A 24,889-nucleotide genomic window follows, 5' to 3' on the forward strand; every position below is an offset into this window, starting at 1 on the left:
TTAGAGACTATATATATTTTACTCCTTAGAGTAAATTCAGCAATAACTGTAAGACTGATTCAGTCTGCACTCAACAAGAAGAAAAGAAAAGCTGCTGCTCACATAACTGTCATAGCTACACCAACAGTCTGGGGCTTAAAGGAAGGTTTATTTACAAAATTTTTTTCTGGTGTTCTTAAAACTGACTCTAAGAACAAGAACTAGCCATACTGCTGAAAACAGCACAGAAAGCAGGATCCATCTCCCTCTCATTCATCAACAAATTTCTAATCCTTAGACAACCAGTATGGTCTTCCGTTGTGAGAGCTAATAAATCCACATCTCCATGGACTCTTTCCATCTGCTGCTTTAAACAACTAACGGCTGGATTATGTCTATGGGGAAAACAAACACAAGACCTGAACAGACAGCTGATTTGCATAGGGTATACTATCCACTAAATGAGTGTCTGCAAAGTCACCGGCTTTTAAAGACATAGAACTTCCAATCAAAATAGATTTTATTAACAAAATAAAATATATATCAGCAGAGTACAAGGTAGGAATCAGTCTCTAATCCATCGGTCCTGAGAAATATAAATGGTGCAGTCTGATAAACTGTTCAGACCAGAAATTCAAAATTCAAACTCTTTATTCATTTACTAATTCAGGAAACATTTATTATGCTAAGCACTGAGATGGGCATAGGGAAAGATTACCAAGATTAACACCACTCATAAACTAATAATGCTGCTCTAGAAGATCTCAGATCCAATGGCAAAGTCAAATACAAGCAAGTAATTATGATACAATGTGAGAAATTCTATCAGAGGTAAGACAAAGTGCTAAAAAAGGAATGTCAAAGAGGGCTCAATTCATTACATCAGGAAATCTTTCAAAAAAGCTTCCAGTAGAAGTGCCAATCTGGTAAGTGAAACTAATATTACAGATTATCAGCCCTTGGCCATGATAGTCTCCCTTTCCTAAAATGTACACAGCTTAAAAATCCTCAACCAGTGCTCACTATCTAAAAAATTAAGTTAAGGGAACCCTGGGTGACTCAGCGGTTTAGCGCCTGCCTTCAGCCCAGGGCGTGATCCTGGAGTCCCAGGATCGAGTCCCACATCGGGCTCCCTGCATGGAGCCTGCTTTTCCCTCTGCCTGTGTCTCTGCCTCTCTCTCTCTCTGTGTTTATGAATAAATAAATAAAACCTTTAAAAATAAATAAATAAATAAATAAATAAATAAATAAATCTCTTAAAAAGTGCCATGTTTTATTCTTAAAATTCATACAAATTTTGCATTCTTCTAAGAAACCCTTGCTTTTTTTTTTTAAGATTTTATTTATTTATTCGTGAGAGACACAGAGAGAGAGAGGCAGACACAGGCAGAGAGAGAAGCAGGCTCCATGGAGGGAGCCCGATGTGGGACTCGATCCAGGGTCTCCAGGATCATGCCCTGAACCGAAGGCAGGCACCAAACCGCTGAGCCACCCAGGGATCCCAAAACCCTTACTTTTTAATTTAATATTGATAAATACTGATTAAATTGCAAGAGATTGAAGAATAACCAGAGAAATGGGAGAAAATAAAATGCTATTAGGGAAGCCAAGAAAAAAGTGTTCAAAGAGGGCTGAACAGTAACAATTGCTTCCAGAAGGCCCAAAAATACCCTTGAATTTACTGACATGAAAGTTAGTGATGCCCTTTGTAAGAACAGTTTCAGCGTAGATGTGTGATGGGAGCAGAAGCCCAACTGCAGTGGGTTACAGAATAAAAGAGATGAGGAAATAAAGAGAGAATCTAGACATTTCCAGCTTCCATTTAATTATTTTCTATCCTTAGCAGCCAAATTTCTCAAAAAAAATTATTCTTAAAAAGTAATAGATGATAATCAAAGCATAAACAGAGATAGGAAAAAGGATACTTCTTCTACTCTAATATTAAAAAAGGAGGTAGAGGCAACAAAATACCTGCAATCTTAGTAGTAAAGAAGCTAAAGAAGTTTCCAAATGATAGCTATTCTCTCTGCAAAATAAAGAAGGAAATCAGGGAGCAAAGAGTTTGGAGATTTCAGAAGAGCAAGGGAATCTGAAAGAGATAATGTAGAGAACAAGATGATGTGTTAATTAAAGAAAAAAGTAGGACTGGTGAACAATGCTGAGGACTGACTGATGTTTCCATTATAAATTTATGGGCCACCAATCTGTTCCATGTGTGGTTTTCTTCAGTAGACTACAGTAACACAAAGGTAAAAGTCTTACCAGACTGATTAACCAGATAGACTGACAAAAGATAGATTTATAACACTGACTAAAGAGTTAAATAGTTAATGAACCATGGAATAAAAGCTAAAAAGGGAGGAAAGTAAAGAAGAAATAAGAAGGATCTAACAGAGATACAAATAAGCCTAAAAATAAGTAAATGAAGGAGCTGAAATCCATCAAGCTGTAGTGAGGAGGTTATCCAGCATTATGATTTTAGGAGAGCATTTCAGTGGTATGATAATGCACAAACCACAGTTCTGAAGAGGGTACAAAGGTAGACTAGAAATGATGATGATAAGGTCTAGCAACTATGGTGCTGGAATATTGACAGGGTCCACATGGTTGCTGAAGATAAAGATAATAAAGATAGCAGGAGTGGGAGACTTATGCCTCATGACAATATCTAACATGAAGGAAGGGATAATTAGGAGATTAGTAAATACAGCAGCCAGGAAGAGAAGGATTCAGACATAGGACTGCTAAGAAAAATTACCCTAAGAATTCACAATGAATTCTGCTTCAAATAAATTTGATTTATAAATGGATGTACTAATTTAACTGAAATCTTTTATTTTATAACTAAATAAATGTAGGACCGAAGAAAGGGATATAACATGCTTCAAAATTGTACGGTAAGAACTTGAAGCCATGTTTCTGCTAAAACATGCATGTTTAACTAAACAGAACAGATGGAGGAGGGTTGCTTATCCTATAAAAGACGTGCAGAACATCTTCATCAATTACTCTACATTAATATGGTGTTAATAAGACAGAGGGGCACTTGTGTGGCTCAGTCAGTTAAGCATCCAATTCTTGGTTTCAGCTCAGATAATGATCTCATGGGTGGAAGACTGAGCCCTGTGTCAGGCTCTGTTTTCAGTGGTAAATCTACTTCAGATTCTCTCCCTCTCCTTCTGCCCTTCCTCTCACTTGTCCTTTCTCGGACAAATAAATAAATCTTAAAAAGCAGGGGGGGACTACCTGGGGAGGCACGTGGCTGGAAAATGATGTGACTCTTCATCTCAGGATTGTAAGTTTGAGCCCCATATTGGGTGTAGAGTTTACTTAAAAACAAAATCTTAAAAAAAAAAAAAAAACAAGACTATTCAGCAATAACTAGGTTAAAACTAAACATCTGCATAAATAAAATTGAATACATAAATTCTCAGAATAGGTTGCATCTATGTATGTTCTCAACATAAATTATCTTTCTTTCACTTATCAGAAAAGAAGTAAGATTATCTTATAACTAACTCTATATGGAAAACCATCATGGTAAACATGCCAAAGTAAGCACAATGAGAGAAGTTTGTTACAAAACCTGAGCCCTAAAGGCACTCTCAGAGATTTTCTCACTAGACCTACCACAGCCTCTGTATATGATAATGCACACAGCACAAAGCACAGAACCTGGAACCTCTATGGTTCATGATAGGTTCAACAATGGATTCTTCTCTATTTGTTGCTTGAATGGAAAGTCAGTCAGTCAATTAAAATTTTTTCAAAGTAGGTAGGCTTTTTATAGAGGAAAAAAAATGCTCCTCAGGTTAAAAAGACAAGTTATTTTCTGATAACCCCTACTTTAGAATTTGCATGGGTTTATAGTTAAGATTCCTCATTCAAACCTCATAGGAAATCATTCTATTTTGAAAGTAATCCTCCTTTCACTCATTTATTCTACAAATTAAGTATCTACTATGTACCAGGTATTATTCTACATTCTAGAAATGCAATTGTTAATTTAAAAAGATAAGGAGTACCTAGGTAGGTCATTCAGTTGAGTGTCTAATTCTTGATTTCAACTCGGGGGCCATGGGATTGAGCCCCATGGGACTGATCTCGAGGGTCATGGGATTGAGCCCTGTGTGGAGCCTGCTTGGGATTTACTCTCTCCCTCTCCTTCTGCCAGCCCCCTTGCTTGCTTGCTCTCTCAATCTATCTCTCTCTCTCTCAAAAAAAAAAAAAAAAAAGATAAAAATTTCTGAATTCTTAGAGCTTGCATTTAAGTGGGCATAGACAGACATTAAATAAGACAATCAATATATCAAATATACAGAATGTTAGAACATGATAAATGCAATCAAGAAAAATAAACAAGGGGACAGAAATGTGAGATTTTTTTTTGAAAGATTTTATTCATTTATTCATGAGAGACACAGAGAGAGAGAGAGAAGGAGAGACACAGGCAGAGGGAGAAGCAGGCTCCATGCAGGGAGCCTGACATGGGACTCGATCTCAGGTCTCCAGGATCACACCCTGGGCCAAAGGCAGCGCTAAACCACTGAGCCACCCGGCTACCCGAAATGTGAGATTTTTAATGTACATTTGATGTTAAGACATTGAACATATTGATGAAAAAACTATTCTAATATATTGAAACAAATATGTTTAATCCAACTCCTATCAAAATCCCAGCAAGACTTCTTGTAGGTAGAAACAAACAGCCTAAATTTTATATAAAAAAAGAATTAGATAGCTAAAACAATTTTGAAATAGAATAAAGTGTAAGGAATCACTCTAACCAATGCTAAGACTTCAGAATAGTCTCATAGGCCAATAGAACAGACGAGAGAACCCAGAAATAGACCCACACAAATATGCCCAATTTATTTTTGACATATAAGTATAAAACCAATTGAATGAAGAAAGCATAGACCTTTCAATTAACTGAACTGGAGCAACTAACATCCACAGGCAAGACAAGACACAATTAGACGAATCTAGACCTACACCTTACACCATATGCAAAAATTAATTCAAACGCAACAAGGTGGCACCTGGGTGGCTCACTGGTTGAGCATCTGCCTTTGCTCAGGGCATGATCCCGGGGTCCTAGGATCGAGTCCCACATCGGGCTCCCTACATGGAGCCTGCTTCTCCCTCTGCTTATTTATGTCTCTATGTCTCTGCCTCTCTCTGTGTCTCTCATGAATAAATAAATAAATAATTTTTTTAAAAAAAAAAGGCATCATGGATTTACATATAAAATTAAAAACTGGGGTATCCCTGGGTGGCTCGGCGGTTTAGCGCCTGCCTTTGGCCCAGGGCGCGATCCTGGAGTCCCAGGATCAAGTCCTGCGTCGGGCTCCCAGCATGGAGCCTACTTATCCCTCCTCTGTTTCTGACCCTCTCTCTCTATGTCTATCATAAATAAATAAATCTTTTAAAAAATTAAAACTAAAATTAAAACTAAAATTAAAATTAAAATTAAAATTAAAATTAAAATTAAAATTAAATTAAATTAAAAACTACAAAACTCTGAAAGATGGTGCAGGAAGATCTCAGGCTCACCTCATCACATGGATACAACTAGATAACACCTACATCAGTATTTAAACACACACACACACACACACACACACACACACACACACAGGAAATGACCCGAACCGGGGCAGAACAGATTCTCCACAACTAAATGTAGAAAAGAGTCACATGAAAGAGGGCAGAAAGGGAAGAGACACAGAGAGCTGGCTGGTCTTACTGCAGGCCCCATCTACCAACAAAAGCTTTTTAGGGGACACCACAGGGAGATCATCCTGAAATTCAGTGGTACTGGATCTCTGATCTGAATCAACTCAAGCCTAAGACAGCCCCAGAGTGGCCCACTGGCAACATAGGAACCAAACCAGGCTCACAAAAGGAAAAGAGAGCCATTACAGACTACTAGACTAAAGGTAAATGTGGCTCAACCACAACAGGAGGGTGCAGACAACATACATAGGAGATACCCCTGAAGCACCAGGTTCTGGTAAACAGGATATTACACTGCAGGGCACTACAGGATCTCTTCTTTGTAGGCAACTACTTTCAAGAGCAAGAGATGTAGCTGACTTTCTTAACACACAGAAACAGATACAGAGGGTTAAACAAAATGAGGAAACAGAAGAATATGTCCCAAATGAAAGAACAGGACACAATCACAAAAGAGACCTAAGCAAAACAGAGCTAAATAATTTACCTGAAAGAAAATTTAAAGTAATGGCCACAGGGGATCGCTGGGTGGCTCAGTGGTTTAGCACCTGCCTTTGGCCCAGGGCGTGATCCTAGAGTCCCAGGATCAAGTCTCACGTCAGACTCCCTGCATGGAGCCTGCTTCTCCCTCTGCCTGTGTCTCTGCCTGCCTCTCTCTCTCTCTCTCTCTCTCTCTCTCTCTCATGAATAAATAAATCTTTTTAAAAAAATAAAATTAAATTAAAAATAAATAAATAAATAAAGTAATGGCCATAAAGATACTCACTGGACTTGAGAAAAGAGTGAAGGACCTCAGTGGGATCCAAAATTAAAGAGATATAAAACATAACAAAGAACCATTTAGAGATGAACTCCATTAACTGACATTAAAAATACACTAAAGTGGGGATCCCTGGGTGGCGCAGCAGTTTGGCGCCTGCCTTTGGCCCAGGGCGCGATCCTGGAGACCCAGGATCAAATCCCACATCAGGCTCCCAGCATGGAGCCTGCTTCTCCCTCTGCCTGTGTCTCTGCCTCTCTCTGCGTGACTATCATAAAAATTTAAAAAAATTAAAAAATAAAAAAAATACACTAAAGTGAATAAATAGTAGATTATGGAAAGTGAAGAATTGATAAGTGACCTGGAGGACAGTAATAGAAAGCCATCAAACTGAACGAGAGAGAGAAAAGGGAATAATAAAAATTACAACAGATTAAGAGAATTCAGTAACACCATCAAGCATAATAACATTCACGTTGTAGGGATCCCAGAAGAAGAGAGAGCAAGGGGGTCAGAAAATGTATCTGAAGAAATAATAGCTAAAAACTTCCTGAATCTGGGAAAGGAAACAGAAATCCAGATCCAGGAAGCCCAGAGAACCTCCAAAGAGGTCTCCACCAAGAGACATCATAATTAAAACAGCAAAAAGTACTGATAAAGAGAGAATTTTTACAGTAGCAAGAGAAAAGAAAACAGTCATACATACAAGGGAAACCCACAAGGATATCAGCTGATTTTTCCACAGGAATTTTGCAGGCCAGAAAGGACTGACATGATATAATGAAAGTACTGAAAGAAAAAAATCTGAGCCAAGAATACACTATCCAGCATAGTTATCATTCAGAATAGGAGAGATAAAGAGTTTCCCAGACAAACATAAGTTAAAGGAATACATCACAACTAAACCAGGCCTACAAGAAATATGTTAAAGGAACAAAAGATCATAAGCAGAAGAAAAGCAGGAAGGCATAAAAGCAGTAAAATTAATTATATCTATAAAAATCAGTCAAGGGCAGCCCGGGTGGCTCAGTGGTTTAGCGCCACCAAGGCCCAGGGCCTGATCCTGGAGACCCAGGATCAAGTCCCACGTCAGGCTCCCTGCATGGAGCTTGCTTCTCCCTCTGCCTGTGTCTCTGCCTCTCTCTCTCTCTCTGTCTCTCTGTCTCTCATGAATAAATACATAAAATCTTTTAAAAAAAAATCAGTAGGGGGCTCAGAAAGTAAAAGAATGTAAAGTATGACACCATATATCTAAAATGGGAGGGGGGGTAAAAACATTGTGCTTTAAGAATGGGTTCAAACTTAAGTGATCATCAGCTTAATATAAAATGCTGTATGCATAAGATGATGTTATATATAAACCTAATGGTAATCACACACCAAAAATGGGTAATAGATATGCAAAAAATAAAGAGAAATACATCAAGTACAACACCAAAGAAAGTCAACAAATTATGAGAAGAGAGCAGGGGAAAAGAGGAACAGAGAAACTCTACAAAAAATAACCATAAACCAAATAACAAAATGCCAATAAATACATACCTCCCAACAATTACTTTGAATGTAAATGGGCTAAACTCTCCAATCAAAAGACACAGGTGACAAAACTGATAAAAAAGCAAGACCTGTCTATATGCTGCTTATAAGAGACTCATTTCAGAGTAAAGACATATGCAGTTGAAAGTGAAGGGATGGAAAAGCATTTATCATGCAAACGGAAGTTGAAAGAAAAAGACAGGTAGCAATATTTATATTGGACAAAATAGACTTTAAAACAAGTACTGTAATAAAAGACAAAGAAGGACATTATATAATCATTTTAAAGGAAACTATCCAACAAGAAGATATAACAATTGTAAATATTTATGCACCAACATAGGAGCACCCAAATAAATAAAGCAGCTAATAACAAACATACAGGAAGTAATAGACAATAATACAATAATAATAGAGGACTTTAACATCCCACTTAGATCAATTGATAGATCATCCAAACAGAAAATCAACAAGGAAACATTGGATTTGAAGACACACTGAACCAGATGAATCTAATATTTTCAGAACATTTCACCCCAAAAGAGGAGAATTCACATTGTTTTGAAGTTCACATAAAACATTCTCCAAAATAAATCACATGTTAGGCCACAAAACAAGTCTCAACAGATTCAAAAAGATCGAAGTTATACCAGGCATCTTTTTCCAACCACAACACTATGAAACTAGAAATCAACCACAAGAAAAAATCTGGAAAGAACACAAATACATGCAGGTTAACATGCTGTTAAACAATGTGGTACACACACTCACAGACACACACACGCACACGCAGAGGAATATTATTCAGCCATTAAAAATGAAATCTTACAATCTGCATAACATGGATGGAGGTAGAGAGTATAATGCTAAATGAAAGGCAATCAGTCAGAGAAAAACAAATACCATATGACCTCACTCATATGTGTAATTTACAAAACAAAACAAAACAAAAAAAGGGAAAAAAGATACAAACAAAAAACACTCTTAACTATAGAGAACAAACTGATGGTTACCAGGCAGGAGACAGGTTGGGGGAGGGGGTTGGGGGAGGGGGTTAAAACAGGTGAAGGGGATTAAGAGCACACTTACCCTGATGTGCACTGAGTAATATAAGTAATTATTGAACACTAGGTTGTATACCTTTAACTTAACACTGTATGTTAATTATACTGGAATTAAAAATTTTTTAAATAGGTTTGTTTGTTGTTTTTTTTATAAAGAAGCTCTGGAAAGCTGTACAGCTTCTTTTTTTTTTTTAAGATTTTATTTATTTATTCATAGAGATGCAGAGAGAGAGAGAGAGAGGCAGAGACACAGGCAGAGACACAGGCAGAGACACAGGCAGAGGGAGAAGCAGGCTCCATGCAGAGAGCCTGACTTGGGACTCGATCCAGGGTCTCCAGATCACACCCTGGGCTGCAGGCGGCACTAAACCGCTGCGCCACCAGGGCTGCCCTTAAATAGGTTTATTGGGAAAAAGAATTAGCAAGCTTTTAATAAAACTGCAATATAATTTAACATCAAGTAATTCATAGTCAAAACTGTATAATTAAGTTCAATATTCAAAACTTGCAATGTATAGAATATCATCCTTTGCTCCACTAGATCATCCTTTGTACCCCAAAATGCAGGGTTATTATGAACTGTATCAGGAGGTTCCCTTGCCCTTTTCGGTCCAGATAGATTCAGCCAATAGGCAGCACCAACAAATGGTCAGAGAAAGAAAAGAGGGTAACAGAGATTAGAGGGCAATTTATCTTCCTGAGTTGGTTCCTACAGGGTCAAGTTAGACTGGCTGCATCCCACTACCACAAAGTCATGCTAATTATCAGGTCACCTTCTACATACACAGGCCCTCTAACTCCCAAGTTCCAAGGATCACTTCCTCCACTCACCCTTTCATGGTTAGTAACAGTACCAACTTACTATTAGCCAGAAGGTACTATATGTATGTTACCATTTCAATACACCCTGTCCATATTTCTTTATTATAATGTCATAATTTGTTCTGTTTGCTGCCAGGACCCTAATATATGGAATAAAATTAAGTGTATTTTCATCTTTATTTGCCTACTCTAAAGAATAGAAATTACTTTCAATTCATAGAAAATTTTATGTAATCAAAACCAGGCAAAACTCTCCCTATGTAATCCTGATAAAAGTCTTCAATATCCAAACAGAAAATTGAGTATCAATAAATCCAGGGAAAAAATACATCAAATAATCCAACCTGCCAAAGACTTTCCTCTCCACTTATTTACAAGTCTTGAAATAGACTTCAGAGTCAGACCTCATTTTGAATTCCTGATCTAACATTCACTTACTGTCCTACAGCAAAGTATTTAACTGTTTTGTTCAGTGTTGTATTCCAGGCACCTAGTACAGTGTTGATACATGGCAGGTATTTCATAAATATTTGTAGAATAAATGGACAAATGAACAAACCTCTGCATGCCTGAATTTCCTCACCTGTAAAGTATGATGATTGTATCTACCTCACAATGTTCCTAAGAAAATAAACGATAATATATGTAAAGGAACCTAAGTGTAGGGTCTAGTAAATATTATCAGGTTTTTTTTAAGATTTTATTTATTTATTCATGAGAGACAGAGAGAGGCAGAAACACGGGCAGAGGGAGAAGTAGGCTCCCCATGAGAAGCCTGACATGGGACTCAATCTCAGAGCTCTGGGATCAGGCCCTGAGCCAAAGGCAAATGCTCAACCGCTGAACCACACCGGCATCCCAAAAGTTGAGAGATTTTCATGGGATTGAACAGGATATTAGCAGCTTGGTTGCTTATTCTCATGAATATTCTTAAGAGATAAGCAAAAGAACAGGAGCACCTTGGTGGCTCGGCAGCTGAGCATCTGCCTTTGACTCAGGGCATGATCCCAAAGTCCCGGGATCAAGTCCCACATTAGGCTTCCTGCATGGAGCCTGCTTCTCCCTCTGCCTCTGTCTCTGTCTCTGCCTCTGTCTCTCATGAATAAATAAATAAAATCTTTTTAAAAAGAAAAAAAAAAGAACAGACCACTTGTTTTGTCCAAATTTAGAGTTGAATTTTAATTTGGATTTGTTAAACATTTTTATCATATCTTCCGTGAAAACTTGTAAATTTGCAAAGAATTTAAGGCATGCAATCTTAAAAGATAGTGGGTTTCGGGAATCCCTGGGTGGCTCAGAGGTTTAGCGCCTGCCTTCCGCCCAGGGCGTGATCCTGGAGTCCTGGGATTGAGTCCCACGTCGGGCTCCCTGCATGGAGCCTGCTTCTCCCTCTACCTGTGTCTCTGCCTCTCTCTCTGTTTCTATGTCTCTCATGAATTAATAAATAAAATAGAATCTTTAAAAAAAAAAGAGTGGGTTTCATATTTTTTTAATTATAAAAAAATTTTTAAAGATTTTATTTATTAGGGAGGGAGAGGGTGAGCATGAGTGGTAGGGGGAGGCAGGCAGAGGGAGAAGCTAACTACCCCCCTGAGCAGGGAGCCAGATGTGGCGGTCAATTCCAGGACCTTGAGGTCATGACCACAGCTGAAGGAAGCCACTTAACCAATTTAGCCACCCAAGTGCCCTGGGTTTCATATTTTTAAAAGACATTTAAAAAAATTTTTTTTACTTGAACTGGTTAATTTGGACTATTAGAAGACATTTTATTGAATTTGTTGAGGGTTAGAATACATGACAGAATGTTTATGCAAACGTTTCATAACGTATCACATTAAAAAATGTTATTGTTAAACCACCAGTTAAAAGTTATAGCTATAGGTTTTGTTCGGTTTCTGTTTTAAATCTCGTACAGAGTCTTTTTTAAAATGTCTTTTTTTTAACGTTTTAAATTTTAATTTAAATTCAATTTGCCAACATGCAGTATAACACCCAGTGCTCATGTCAGAAAGTCTTTTAATTGTACTATTAATGTCATGTACTGCTATCCATAGGTGAAGTTAAGAGTGCTGAGGAAAGACTGAGAAGTATGGATATGGTACATTCTTTCATGTAATCAGTAGAATTACTGGAGATATTAGAGTTGGGATAGAAAACTAATAATAGGGGAAAGGGCACAGGGTTTGAAAGATGGTGGACGACGTGGACCAGCAACAAACTACCAACACTGTAGAAGAGCCCCTGGATCTCATCAGGCTCAGCCTGGATGAGCGAATTTATGTGAAAATGAGAAATGACCGAGAGCTTCGAGGCAGATTACATGCATATGATCAGCATTTATATATGATATTGGGAGATGTGGAAGAAACTGTGACTACTATAGAAATTGATGAAGAAACAAATGAAGAGATATATAAATCAACAAAACGGAATATTCCGATGCTTTTTGTCCGGGGAGATGGTGTTGTACTAGTTGCTCCTCCATTAAGATTTGGCTCAAACAAAGAATTTATCATGTATGGAATATAGGAGATTTTGTATGATTGCCTCTTTAAGTGTAGAAGACATCCAAAAGAGAAACCTGTGTTCATTTTGATATTAAGAAATGACCAAGGAAAAAATAAAATAAAATAAAATAATTAAAAATATTTTTTAAAATTTTTTAAAAAATGACCAAGGATTCTTCCACTCCTGAAATGAGCTGATTTGCAGATAACTCAAAAAATTCTTAAGCTAAAGGGCGTTTTAATTTTTTTTCCAACTCTTTCAATAAATGTGATCACCAGGATGCAGGAAAAAAAAAAAGAAAACTAATAATATTGGACACCTGAGTGACTCAGTGGTTGAGCATCTCTGTATCTCTTTCTCTGTGTGTCTCATGAAAAATAATATCTTTAAAAAAAAGAAAAAATCTCTCAACTTTTAATAGTAAATCTCTTATGAAACATTACCCTCGTACTTTGAAAAGACACTAGGTGGCATTAGAAACATGTTTCTCTTACAAAAAAAGTAGAAACTAAGTGTTCAAAAGACCTCAATTCTCAAACTGACAGTGAATGATCTAAACTCCTATAAATCTTACAAAGTTGAATACTTCACTATCTTGCCCTTTCACATATAAATTTTTCATGCTCCCCTACATTCCTTTTCGTTCTCTGTACTCTTAGATGATGATTTAATCTACGACTTCCAAAACCCCTATCTATAGTTCTAAAACTGATCTCCTTTACTCTAGGTGTTCATTTCTAACTCTTCAAAGGATACCTAACAAGTGGATATAAACATTCAAAATAATGAAATTGCAGCCCCCTACTTCACACCATATACAGAAATTAACTATAAAGCTAAAACCATAAAACTCTTAGAGGAGAAAGCAAGTGGTAAATTTTCATGACCTAGGACCTGGCAATGTATTCCTAAGATAGGAGACCAAAAGCACAAGCAAAAAAAGAAATAAATTAGACTTCATCAAAATTTTTAAATTTTATACATCAAAAGGCACTATTAAGAAAAGGAAAAGAAAAATACAGAATGGGAGAAAATATCTGCCAATCATACATTTTATAAGGATCTAGTATACAGAATATATAAAGAACTCTTACAATTCAACAACAGCAAAACGACAAAAGTTAAAAATGGGCAAAGTACTTGAAGAGACATTTCTCCTAAAAATATATACATGGGGGGATCCCTGGGTGGCGCAGCGGTTTGACGCCTGCCTTTGGCCCAGGGCGCGATCCTGGAGACCTGGGATCGAATCCCACATCGGGCTCCCGGTGCATGGAGCCTGCTTCTCCCTCTGCCTATGTCTCTGCCTCTCTCTCTCTCTCTCTCTCTCTCTGTGACTATTATAAATAAATAAAAATTAAAAAAATATATATATATACATGGCTTAAAAAAATCACATAAAAAAAAAAAGATGCTCAACATCATTATTCACCAGGGAAATGTAAATCAAATGAGATACCACTTCACATCCACCAGGAGAGTATAATAAAAAATGACTATTTTTTTAAATGGAAAATAAGTGTTGGCAAGTGTGGAGACTAGAACCTTTGTACATTGCTGGTGAGGATGTAAAATGGTGTGGCAACCATGGCAAATAGTTTGGGAATTTCTTAAAAAGTTAAAGATGGAATTATCATATGATCTCTCAATTCTGCCACTAGATATATATACCCCAAAGAATTGGAAATTGGTACTCAAATATGTATACATACACACATGTTCACAGTAGCACTATTCACAACAGCCAAAAGGTAGAAACACTCCAAATATCCATCAACAGATGAATGGATAAACAGTTATATACATACAATGGGAAATTGCTCAGTCACAAAAAGAATGAAGTACTGATACACGCTAGAATGCCATCTAAACATTATGTTAAGCCAAAGAAGTAAGACACAAAGTATATATATGGAATGGTTCCTTATATAGGAAATATCCGGAACAGATAAATCCATAAAGACAGACTGCATACAGACTGCATATTGATGGTTGTCAGAGGCTGAATGGAAGAGGAAAGGGGGAGAAGTGCTTAAGGGGTAAGGAGTTTTACTTAGGAATGACAGAAATGTTTTACAAATGGACAGAGGTGATAGTTATTCAACACTGTGAATGTACTAAATGTTCACTAATTGTTCACTTTAAAATGGTTAATTTTACATTATGTGAATTTCATCTCAATCAATTATTCTTAAAAGGATATCTATACTGTATGACCTGTCATCAATATGCTGAGAATCAAATTCATTGATTTCTTCTCCTAAACTTGTTCCTTTTCCTATATACCCAATTTCAATTAAAGGCACCACAATCTAATCCTCAGAGTTATAAATGAATTCATTCTTATTCCTTGATTATCTTCTAATTCAGCAGTTTTCCATCAGTATAACCTGTATTATAAATAATTGCTTGTATTACTATTTAAGGTACCTAAAGGCATACAAATAAAGGCTAACATTTAGTTCATACTTATTACAAATCTGGCACTACGTTATTTTAAATGGGTTCTCATTTTATCCTAATAATTCTATGAAAAAAGCCCTATAACTATCTTGATTTTAGAGATGAGAAAACAGAAAATTAAAGTTCAGTGACTTCCCTAGGTTTATATGATTACTAAGTGTCAGGGCAAGAACAGAGACTATAGGGATCCCTGGGTGGCGCAGCGGTTTGGCGCCTGCCTTTGGCCCAGGGCGCGATCCTGGAGACCCGGGATCGAATCCCACGTCGGGCTCCCGGTGCATGGAGCCTGCTTCTCCCTCTGCCTGTGTCTCTGCCTCTCTCTCTCTCTGTGTAACTATCATAAATAAATTTAAAAAAAAAAAAAAAAAAAAAAAAGAACAGAGACTATAGGCTTAGAGCTTGAGCTAGTATTTACTTCTTTTACAAATTAGAAGGCATTCACAATCATTTCATTCAAAAATTTTTTCTTGAATAGGAATTTAAAAAGTAGAAATCAATGGGTAAACCAGTAGGAGTTATTTGCAAATACCCCTTACCATGACTTCTGGATTTGTCTCCAAAGAAGGTAGTGATATTTTTTTTAAATCCAAACAAAACTTATTAATATCTCTTTAACAGTGTTGCATGATGCTCTCTATTCCACTCCATTGTAGATGCACTTCATTTTGTCCCTATCTCATTAAAAATTAACTCAAGGGCAGCCTGGGTGTCTCAGCAGTTTAGTGCCGCTTTCAGCCCAGGGTGTGATCCTGGAGACCAGGGATCAAGTCCCATGCATGGAGTCTGTTTCTCCCTCTGCCTATGTCTGTGCCTCTCTCTCTCTCTCTCTCTCTGTCTTTCATGAATAAATAAATTAAATCTTAAAAAAAAAATACTTTTTTTTTTCTTAAAAAAAAAATAATAGCAAAATGTTTTCTTTTTGATAAACTCAGATTTTTTCCCCTCTTACGGCTTGTGCTGTTTTTTGAACTCTAAGAAACTTTACCTCACTCAAAATCATAAGGACTTTCTCCTGTGTTTTCCTTTACATGTTTTCTCATCATAATCCATTTCAGATTAATTTTTGTATATAGCATGAAGTAAAGGTCAAAATTCTTTCTTCCCCCTCCCCCCCCATGTAAATCGTTCCAGCAACATCTGTTGAAAAGACTGTCTTGGGGTGCCTGCACAGCTCAGTCAGTTAAATGTCTGTCTTTGGCTCAGGTCATGATCCCAGGATGCTGAGATGGAGCCCACATAGGGCTCCCTGTACAGCGGGCAACCTGTTTCTCCCACTCCTGCTCCCCCTGCTTGTGCACTCAAGTGCTCATGCACACACATACACTCTCTCATTCTCTACCATATAAATAAAATCTTTAAATAATAAAAAAAAGACTGCCTTTTCCTTATTTACCTTGGTACAATTATCTATTTCTGGACTTTCTATTCTGTAATCTACTTGTCTATCCTTATACTGATATCACACCATCTTGCTTACTGTACATTTACAGAAAGCTATAAAATTGGGTAAAGTGATTCCTCTAACTCTGGTCTTCTTTTTCAATATTTTGGTTATTCTAGGCCCTTTGCATGTCAATATAAATTTGAAATCACCTTGTCACTTTCTGAAAAAGACTCTTTGGGTTTTTATTAGGATTGCAATGAATCTATAAATCAATCAGGAGAATTTGCATCTTGATATCGAATTTTCCAATCCGTTGACATATCACTCTATTCATTAAGGTCTTCTTTAATTTCTCTTGGTAATGTTTTAAAATTAAAATGTACTGGTCTTACAAATGAGCTCTTAAGTTTATATTTAGCTATATTATATATTTTTAAGCTATTGTAAATAGCAGTGATTTTTAAATATCTAATTCTAATTATTCATTGTTAGTATAGACAAATACAATTGATTTTTGCTTTTTTTGTATATAGATTTTTGTATAAAACACGAATAAGAAAATGAAAATCTGAGCCACAGGTAGGGAGAAATTATTTAAAACCTTATATCTGGGATCCCTGGGTGGTGCAGTGGTTTAGCGCCTGCCTTTGGCCCAGGGCGCAATCCTGGAGACCCGGGATCGAATCCCACGTCGGACTCCCGGTGCATGGAGCCTGCTTCTCCCTCTGCCTGGGTCTCTGCCTCTTTCTCTCTCTGTGACTATCATAAATAAATAAAAATTTAAAAAAATAAAAATAAAAATAAAACCTTATATCTGATATACAACTAATACCGGAGTAGACAAAAAACTCTCAAAACTCAGTAAGATAGACAACTTAAAATTTTTTAACTGACAGAAGATGTGAACAGATACCTCATCAGAAAATACATATGAATGGCAAATAAACACAAAAAAGTAATTCAACCTCATTAGTCATCAGAGATGCAAATTAAAATCACAATGAAATAATCCCTCCACACCCATTAGGGTGGCTACAATTAAAATGGTAATACCTAATACTGACAAAAATGTTAAGCAAATGTTAATGGAAATGCAAAAGTGCCACTTTGGAAAACAGCTTGGCAGTTTTTTTTATAAAGATTAACATACACACACACAAAAAAAAAAAGATTAACATACACTTAACCATATATCCCAGCAATCTCATTCCTAGGTATTTATCAATATCAAGCAGAAATGAAAGCATAAGCCCACACAAATACCTGTACACAAACTTTCATAGGAGCTTTCTCAGTAACAGGCAAAACCTAGAAACAATCCAAATGATCATCAACTGATGAATGAATAAAGTCTGATTATACCCATGCCAAAGGAATACCTCCAGAAATAAAAAGAACTGCTGATACTCAAATCAATGTGAATGAATCTCAAAACCATTATGCTAAGTAAAAGAACTCAAGATTACAAAAGATTACATATTATATGATTCTATTTATGTGAGATTCTGGAAAAGGCAAAAATCACAGTGACAGGGAAGCCCAGGTGGCTCAGTGGTTTAGCACCACCTTCAGCCCAGGGCGTGATCCTGGAGACCCAAGAATCAAGTCCCACGTCAGGCTCCCGGCGTGGAGCCTGCTTCTCCCTCTGCCTGTCTGTCTGTCCATCTCTCTCTCTCTCTCTCTCTCTCTCTACTCTCTGTGTCTCTCATGAATAAATAAATAAAATCTTTTAAAAAAAAATCACAGTGACAGAAAACATCAGTGGCAACCAAGGAAAAGGCCGCGAACAATAGACAGGGAATATTTGGGGGCAACAGGAACTTCAACACCATGATTTTCTCTACTATATCATGATTTGGTGGTAGTGACACAACTGTACACATCTGGGAAAACTCATCAAATTGTACACTTAAAATGGGTGAACTTTATCCTAGGTAAATTATACCTCAATACAACTGACACAAAGATCTCCAACTCTCGTAGGGAGAGACTGCAGAGCTTCAGCTGCAGAAAGGTGAGACTGAACAGGGAAGCGGCCGAGTTTAGAATCTTTTTGTAACACAGAAGTGGATAAAACAAAAATCTATGCATCCTGAAGTCATGTGATAATTAAAGAATAATCATGTCCATCAACAGATGAATAAAGATGTGGTATATGTATACAATAGAATATTACTCAGCCACCAGAAATAATGAAATCTTGCCATTTGCAACAACGTGGATGGAATTGTGAAATAAGTCAGTCAGACAAAGACAAATACTATATGATTTCATTCACATGTGGAATTTAAGAAACAAAACATGAGTATAGGAGGAGGGAAGGGAAGGAAAAATAAAATAAAATGAAATGAAAACACAGAAGAGAGGCAAACCATAAGAGACTTTTAACTACAGGAAACAAATTGAGGGTTGCTGGAGAAGTTGGGGGGATTGGGTAAGTGGATATGACAGGAATTAAGGAGGGCACTGGATGTAATGAGCTCTGGGTGTTATATGCAACTAGCGAATCACTAAATTCTACCCTTGAAAATAATACTATATGCTAACTAAATTGAATTTACTTTAAAAAAAAAATTTTAATCACAAAGGATCTAAAAATACATAATAATGCTTAACCATAGTTCAAACACTTAAAAAAAAGAATGATGGGAAAAGGTTCTAGGTAGTATTGTGGATTTTTAATTCCTTTAGAAATGTACCCCACATATGCCCATCTCAGAAAAGTTCTGAGCTATTATTAAATTTAAAATATGATAATAGGGGCACCTGGGTGGCTTAAGGTTCTAGGTAGTATTGTGGATTTTTAATTCCTTTAGAAGTGTACCCCACATATGCCCATCTCAGAAAAGTTCTGAGCTATTATTAAATTTAAAATATGATAATAGGGGCACCTGGGTGGCTTAGTTGGTTGAACATCTGACTCTTGATTTCAGCTGGAGTCATGATCAAGCCCCTGCGTTCAGCTCCACACTCAGCACCAAATCAGCCTGAGTTTCTCTCCCCTTCCTCTGTCCCTCCCCACCAGTCATACTCTCTCTCTCTCAAATAAATATATAAATCCTTAAAAAAAATAAAAATAATTTTTAAAATAATGAAAGAAATTATCAAAATACCCACTACAATGACTATAACTAAAAAAATAATAATAAAAAACCAGAAAATAACAAGTATTAGTGAAGATGTAGAGAAATTGGAACTCTCATATGTTGCTGGGGGGAATGTAAAACAATGTAGCCACTATGGAAAAGAAATTAATGGTTCCTCAAAAGTTAAACACAGAATAACCATGATTCAGCAATTCTACTCCTACATATAGACACTAAGGAACTGAAACCAGGAACTCAATTACAAGGTTGATGAACTTCAAAAACATTATGCTAAATGAAAGAAGCTAAAGGAAACAGATCACATATTATATGATTCCATTTCTATGAAACATCCAGAATAGGTAATCCATAGAGACAGAATAAAGATTGGTAGTTGCCAGGACAAGGATGAAGGAGGAATGGAGAATGACTGCTTAATGGATAGAAGTTTTTCTTTTAGGGTGATAAAATGTCTTCAAACTTTACATAAATACAAAGTTCAATCTGGTTTTGAACTTTGGTTCCTTAAAGTTTACTTTTCCCTCTGTTAAATCTCATTTGCTGTTTCTTCTTGAGCCATCATTTGTTTGTGAGGTTCTGACTGAATGTATTCGACATGGAAAATATGCCATCAGCATATGTAGTAAGTGTTCCTTCTATGTATTTATCAAAGAAGTTGATGAAAAATGATTATTAAGGACAAAAAATAGAGGTCTGTGTGACATTTCAGGCTGGTACTGACACATTAAAAAAATCAACCTTCTTTTGCAGACATTATACTTCAAACAAGTATTAACCCAACCAGCTGTAACATTACCAAAGATATTCCAAAAAGTTCTTTACTCATTTAATAAGAAATCATACATTTCCTTCTATGTGCCACATGTGCTACATGTAGATTAGAAACATAATGATGGACAAAGCCATTCTTTGCAAATGATCATTTCCTGCTGTTAAGAAGAAAACCACAGACCCAAAATGGCATCACTTAGGTTAAGGCCTCAAGTCAATAAACCAAGAGTTAATACCTAACCTAACTGCAGTTTCAACCCGCAGGAATATAAACTTAACCTATCTACATGGAATTTCCTGGTCAATAATATGAAATTTACTAATAGACTCCTTCTGTTCCCCTTAAAAGGGCAACTTTGTCTAAATGCATTCCCTGCCAATAAATTCCTTTCTTCTTTCTTTGTATTGACCTCTCTGCCTTTAAAAGTCTTTTTCCTGTTTAACTCCTTGGAGCTCCCTTCTACTTGCTAGACAGGATGTTGCCTGATTCATAAATCATTAAATAAAGCAATTACATCTTCAAATTTACTCAGATTGACTTTTGTTTAACACCATAAAGCCATCATTCCTATAAAGGCAAAGTCTGCAAACAAAATAAAAAAAGAATCCCAAAAGTACATTTGAAGAATCAGTCAATCTCTACCAACTCTCTCTACCAAGAGATTCTTGGGATTTACAATCCTACTAAAATGCCAATATTCAGCAGAGTTCACTGGTTAGGTCAGCCTTTATACTGAGATATAAATTACTTAACCCAACATTCTGATTTCAAAGAAAAAGCATCCACGCCTAACCCTTCCACCTGGGATCTCTGTCCCCAGTTCCTCATCGCCCATTTGCTAATATCAATGAAAATTCATTTACTCAATAATTATTAATATTGTGTATTATAATAACCACTATAGGAAGCTTTTTAAAGATTTTAAACAAGTGAATGGCTAAACACTGCTGCTACATAAATATTAATCAAATGAAGAAACTGGAAGACAAAACTAAAAGAAGGTAGAGCACAGGTTATACAGTTAAAGGTATTATAACATTTTGTGGTAACAGATGGTAGCTACACTTATGGTGAACACAGCATAACATAGAGACTTGCTGAATCAGTTTGTTGTACACCTGAAACTAATGTAACATGGTGTGGCAACTACACTTCAATTTAAAAAAAAAAATTAAAGAAAGAATAGACATTAATTAGAGTTGTGTTTTTGAAATAAGACTTTCGAATGAAGAGTAGCCTAGAAAGGAAGAAGACTAAATACAGTGTTAACACAATGAGGACACTACAATGATCTAAGCAAAAAGACCATAAATATGGCTTAGAAATGGCCACAACTGTGGTGAAAAAAAAGTATACCACCTGAACATGTTGAAAGCTAAGGCTCTCTGGGTAACTGGATGAGAGGGGAGGAAAGATAGAGGAGGGGACAAGAAAGACTTCCAGGTCTCTGGCTTTCAGCTACTGGGTGGGTAATAGCACTGTTTAACAAGACAGGGAATAACAAGGTGAACTGATTTAGAGGAAGAGAAAGGCGGAATAAGCAGATGGAGTCGTAGACATGATGATATAGTTCAGTGGATTCACATCCAGAAATACAGAAAACACAGATCAAAGCTTTAGATATTACTTACATATTCATGAGAAAGCAAAGCAGCAAGATGTGGGGGAAAAGGCTCAAATAAGTCGTCTTTACTCAAATTCAGACAGCTAAGTATCATGTATATCTTGGTCTTCCAAGTTCTAAGCCATAAGTATTTCTCCCATGCTACTTTTAACACCAGATTTTCAACTGTATATAGATTTTTTTAAAAGACAAAGTTAATCTTGGATAAGATGTCATCTAAGTTTTTTTCCCATCTAGAAGCATACAAAATAATAATATGATTGTATAATACTTTTTAAAAGAACATGCCCTGGGGCAGCCCGGGTGGCTCAACGGTTTACTGCCGCCTTCAGCCCAAGGCCTGATCCTGGAGACCCGGGATCGAGTCCCACGTCAGGCTCCCGGCATGGAGCCTGCTTCTCCCTCTGCCTGTGTCTCTGCCTCTCTCTCTCTCTCTCTGTCTCTCTGTCTCTCATGAATAAATAAATAAATTTTTTATTTGGTTTTTTTTTATTTATTTATGATGGTCACAGACAGAGAGAGAGAGACAGAGAGAGAGAGAGAGGCAAAGACATAGGCAGAGGGAGAAGCAGGCTCTATGCACCGGGAGCCTGACGTGGGATTCGATCCTGGGTCTCCAGGATCGCGCCCTGGGCCAAAGGCAGGCACCAAACCGCTGCGCCACCCAGGGATCCCAAATAAATAAAATCTTAAAAAAAAAAAAAGAAAGATGCTCAATGTCATTAGTCATTAGGAAAATGAGAATCAAAACCACAAGATACCACTTCAGACCCACTGTGATAGGTAAAATCAAAGACAATCGGGGCACCTGGATGGCTCAGTGGTTGAGCATCTGCCTTTGGCTCAGGTCATGATTCAGGGGTCCTGGGATCAAGTCCTGCATCAGGCTCCCCACAGGGAGTCTGCTTCTCCCTCTGCCTACGTCTCTACCTCTCTGTGTGTCCCTCATGAATAAATAAATAAAATCTTTAAAAAAAAAAAAGACAATAGCAAATATTAGTGAGGATATAAAGAAATAAAAAATCCTCATACATTGCTGATAGGATTATAAAATGGTACAACCACTTTGGAAAACAGTCTGGTAATACCTCAAAATGTTAAACACACAGTAACATACAACCAAACAACCCTACTCCTAAGTATATACCCCAAAAAAATTAAAACATGGCCACATGTAAATCTTTAAACAAATGTTCATAGAAGCATTATTCATCACAGTCAAAAGGAAGAAACCGGGATCCCTGGGTGGCGCAGCGGTTTAGCGCCTGCCTTTGGCCCAGGGCGCGATCCTGGAGACCCGGGATCGAATCCCACGTCGGGCTCCCGGTGCATGGAGCCTGCTTCTCCCTCTGCCTATGTCTCTGCCTCTCTCTCTCTCTCTCTCTCTCTCTCTCTCTCTCCCTCTCTCTCTCTCTCATAAATAAATAAATAAATAAAACTAAAAAAAAAAAAAAAGGAAGAAACAGCCCAAATATCCATCAACTGACAGATAAAATGTAGTATATCCATACAACGGAATATTATTCAGTGATACAAAGGAATGAAGTACTGTTAATGCTACAACATGGATAGATCTTAAAAATAATATTGCTAACCGAAAGCAGCCAGTCACAAAAGGCCACATATTATATAAGTCAATTTATATGAAATGTACAAAATAGGCAATGTACAGAGGTAGAAAATAGATTAATGGTTACATAGTGCTGAGGGGAGGAGAGAATAAAGAAGTGACAGCTAGGGGCACCTGGGTGGTTCAGATGGTTAACCGTCTGCCTTTGGCTTGGGTCATGATCCCAGGGTCCTGGGATGGAGTCCCACCTCAGGCTCCCTGCTCAGCAGAGAGTCTGCCTCTCCCACTCCCTCTACTCCCTGCTAGTGCTTTCTATCAGGAAATTCAGGAATGAAATTGACTTCATTTCATATAAATTCTACTTCAGTTGGCCTGGGCTTGGACTCCAGCAATCTCAGTCCAGGAATTCCCTCTGCAACACAACACTTTAAAAACAAAACATTCAGCTTTACCTTAGTGGCTGTAATTCTCAAAGGTTCATGTTAAAACCAGTTATTATGCTTTAGAAAAAATGCAGATCCCTAGGACCCACCCCAATTCCACTGGATCAAATTCTCTATGATGTGAGGGTGCCTGGCTGGCTCAGTCAGTAGAGTGCAACTCCTCATCTCAAGGGTTGTGAGTTTGAGCCCCACACTGGGTGTAGAGATTATTTCCTTTTTTAAGATTTTATTTACTTGAGAGAGAGAAAGAGAAAGCAAGAGCAAGGGGAGGGGCAGAGGGAGAAGCAGGCTCCCCAATGAGCAGGGAGGGAGCCCTACATGGGGCTTGATCCCAGGACCCTGGGATCATGATCCAGGCCAAAGGTAGACGTTTAACCGACTGAGCCACCCAGGCACCCCAAGAGATTACTTTAAAATCTAAATCAATCAATCATGGGCACCTGGGTGGCTCAGTGGTTGAGCATCTGCCTTTGGCTCAGGTCCTGATCCTGAGGTCCTGGGATGGAGTCCTGCATCAGACTCCCTGTGGGGAGCCTGCTTCTCCTTCTGCCTATGTCTCTGCCTCTCTCTGTGTGTCTCTCGGAATAAATAAATAAAATCTTAAAAAAAAAAATCAATTAATCATCAATCTCGATGGTATGTGAATTTATATACTTTTTTTTACATTCCAGAGGTTAAAAGGAAGAAGCAGGGCTCTAATAGCACGCTGAGAACAAGTGGGGAAATTTAACCACAGTCTTTATATTAGATGCTATTATTAAATCGGTGTTAAACTTCTTGGATCTGATAATATATTGCATTTATTTAGGAGACTGTCCTTAATCTTACAAAAAATACGGAAGGATGAGGCATCATAAGGTCTGTGACTTGCTTTGAAATGTTTCAGGGAAAAAAGTACATACATACACACACACAGATAAAGCAAATGTGACAAAATATAAAGTTACAGCCAAATTGGCCAATCTAAGTGAGTGTATGTGGGTATTCACCATATCCCAAATTTTCAAAATAAAAAGTTAAGGGGTAGGAAAGTTCCTAATTCTCCCTATGGTCTAAGAGTCACAAACTTCAGATCATAAACAAATCTTCTGATCCAGGGATGCCTGAGTGGCTCAGCG

At 37.3% G+C, this 24,889-nt stretch overlaps 1 protein-coding gene and 1 pseudogene across 7 annotated transcripts in view; one reads left to right on the forward strand and one right to left on the reverse strand.

Moving 5' to 3' along the window:
• Positions 1-24,889, reverse strand: part of MAST2 (microtubule associated serine/threonine kinase 2) — a 213,387-nt gene that overhangs the window by 151,825 nt on the left and 36,673 nt on the right. The gene's annotated exons all lie outside the window — the stretch shown is intronic.
• Positions 12,084-12,458, forward strand: LOC112914925 (U6 snRNA-associated Sm-like protein LSm3 pseudogene; annotated as a pseudogene).

This window comes from Vulpes vulpes, chromosome 10 (assembly GCF_048418805.1).
Source record: "Vulpes vulpes isolate BD-2025 chromosome 10, VulVul3, whole genome shotgun sequence".
NCBI classification, from domain to species: domain Eukaryota; kingdom Metazoa; phylum Chordata; class Mammalia; order Carnivora; family Canidae; genus Vulpes; species Vulpes vulpes.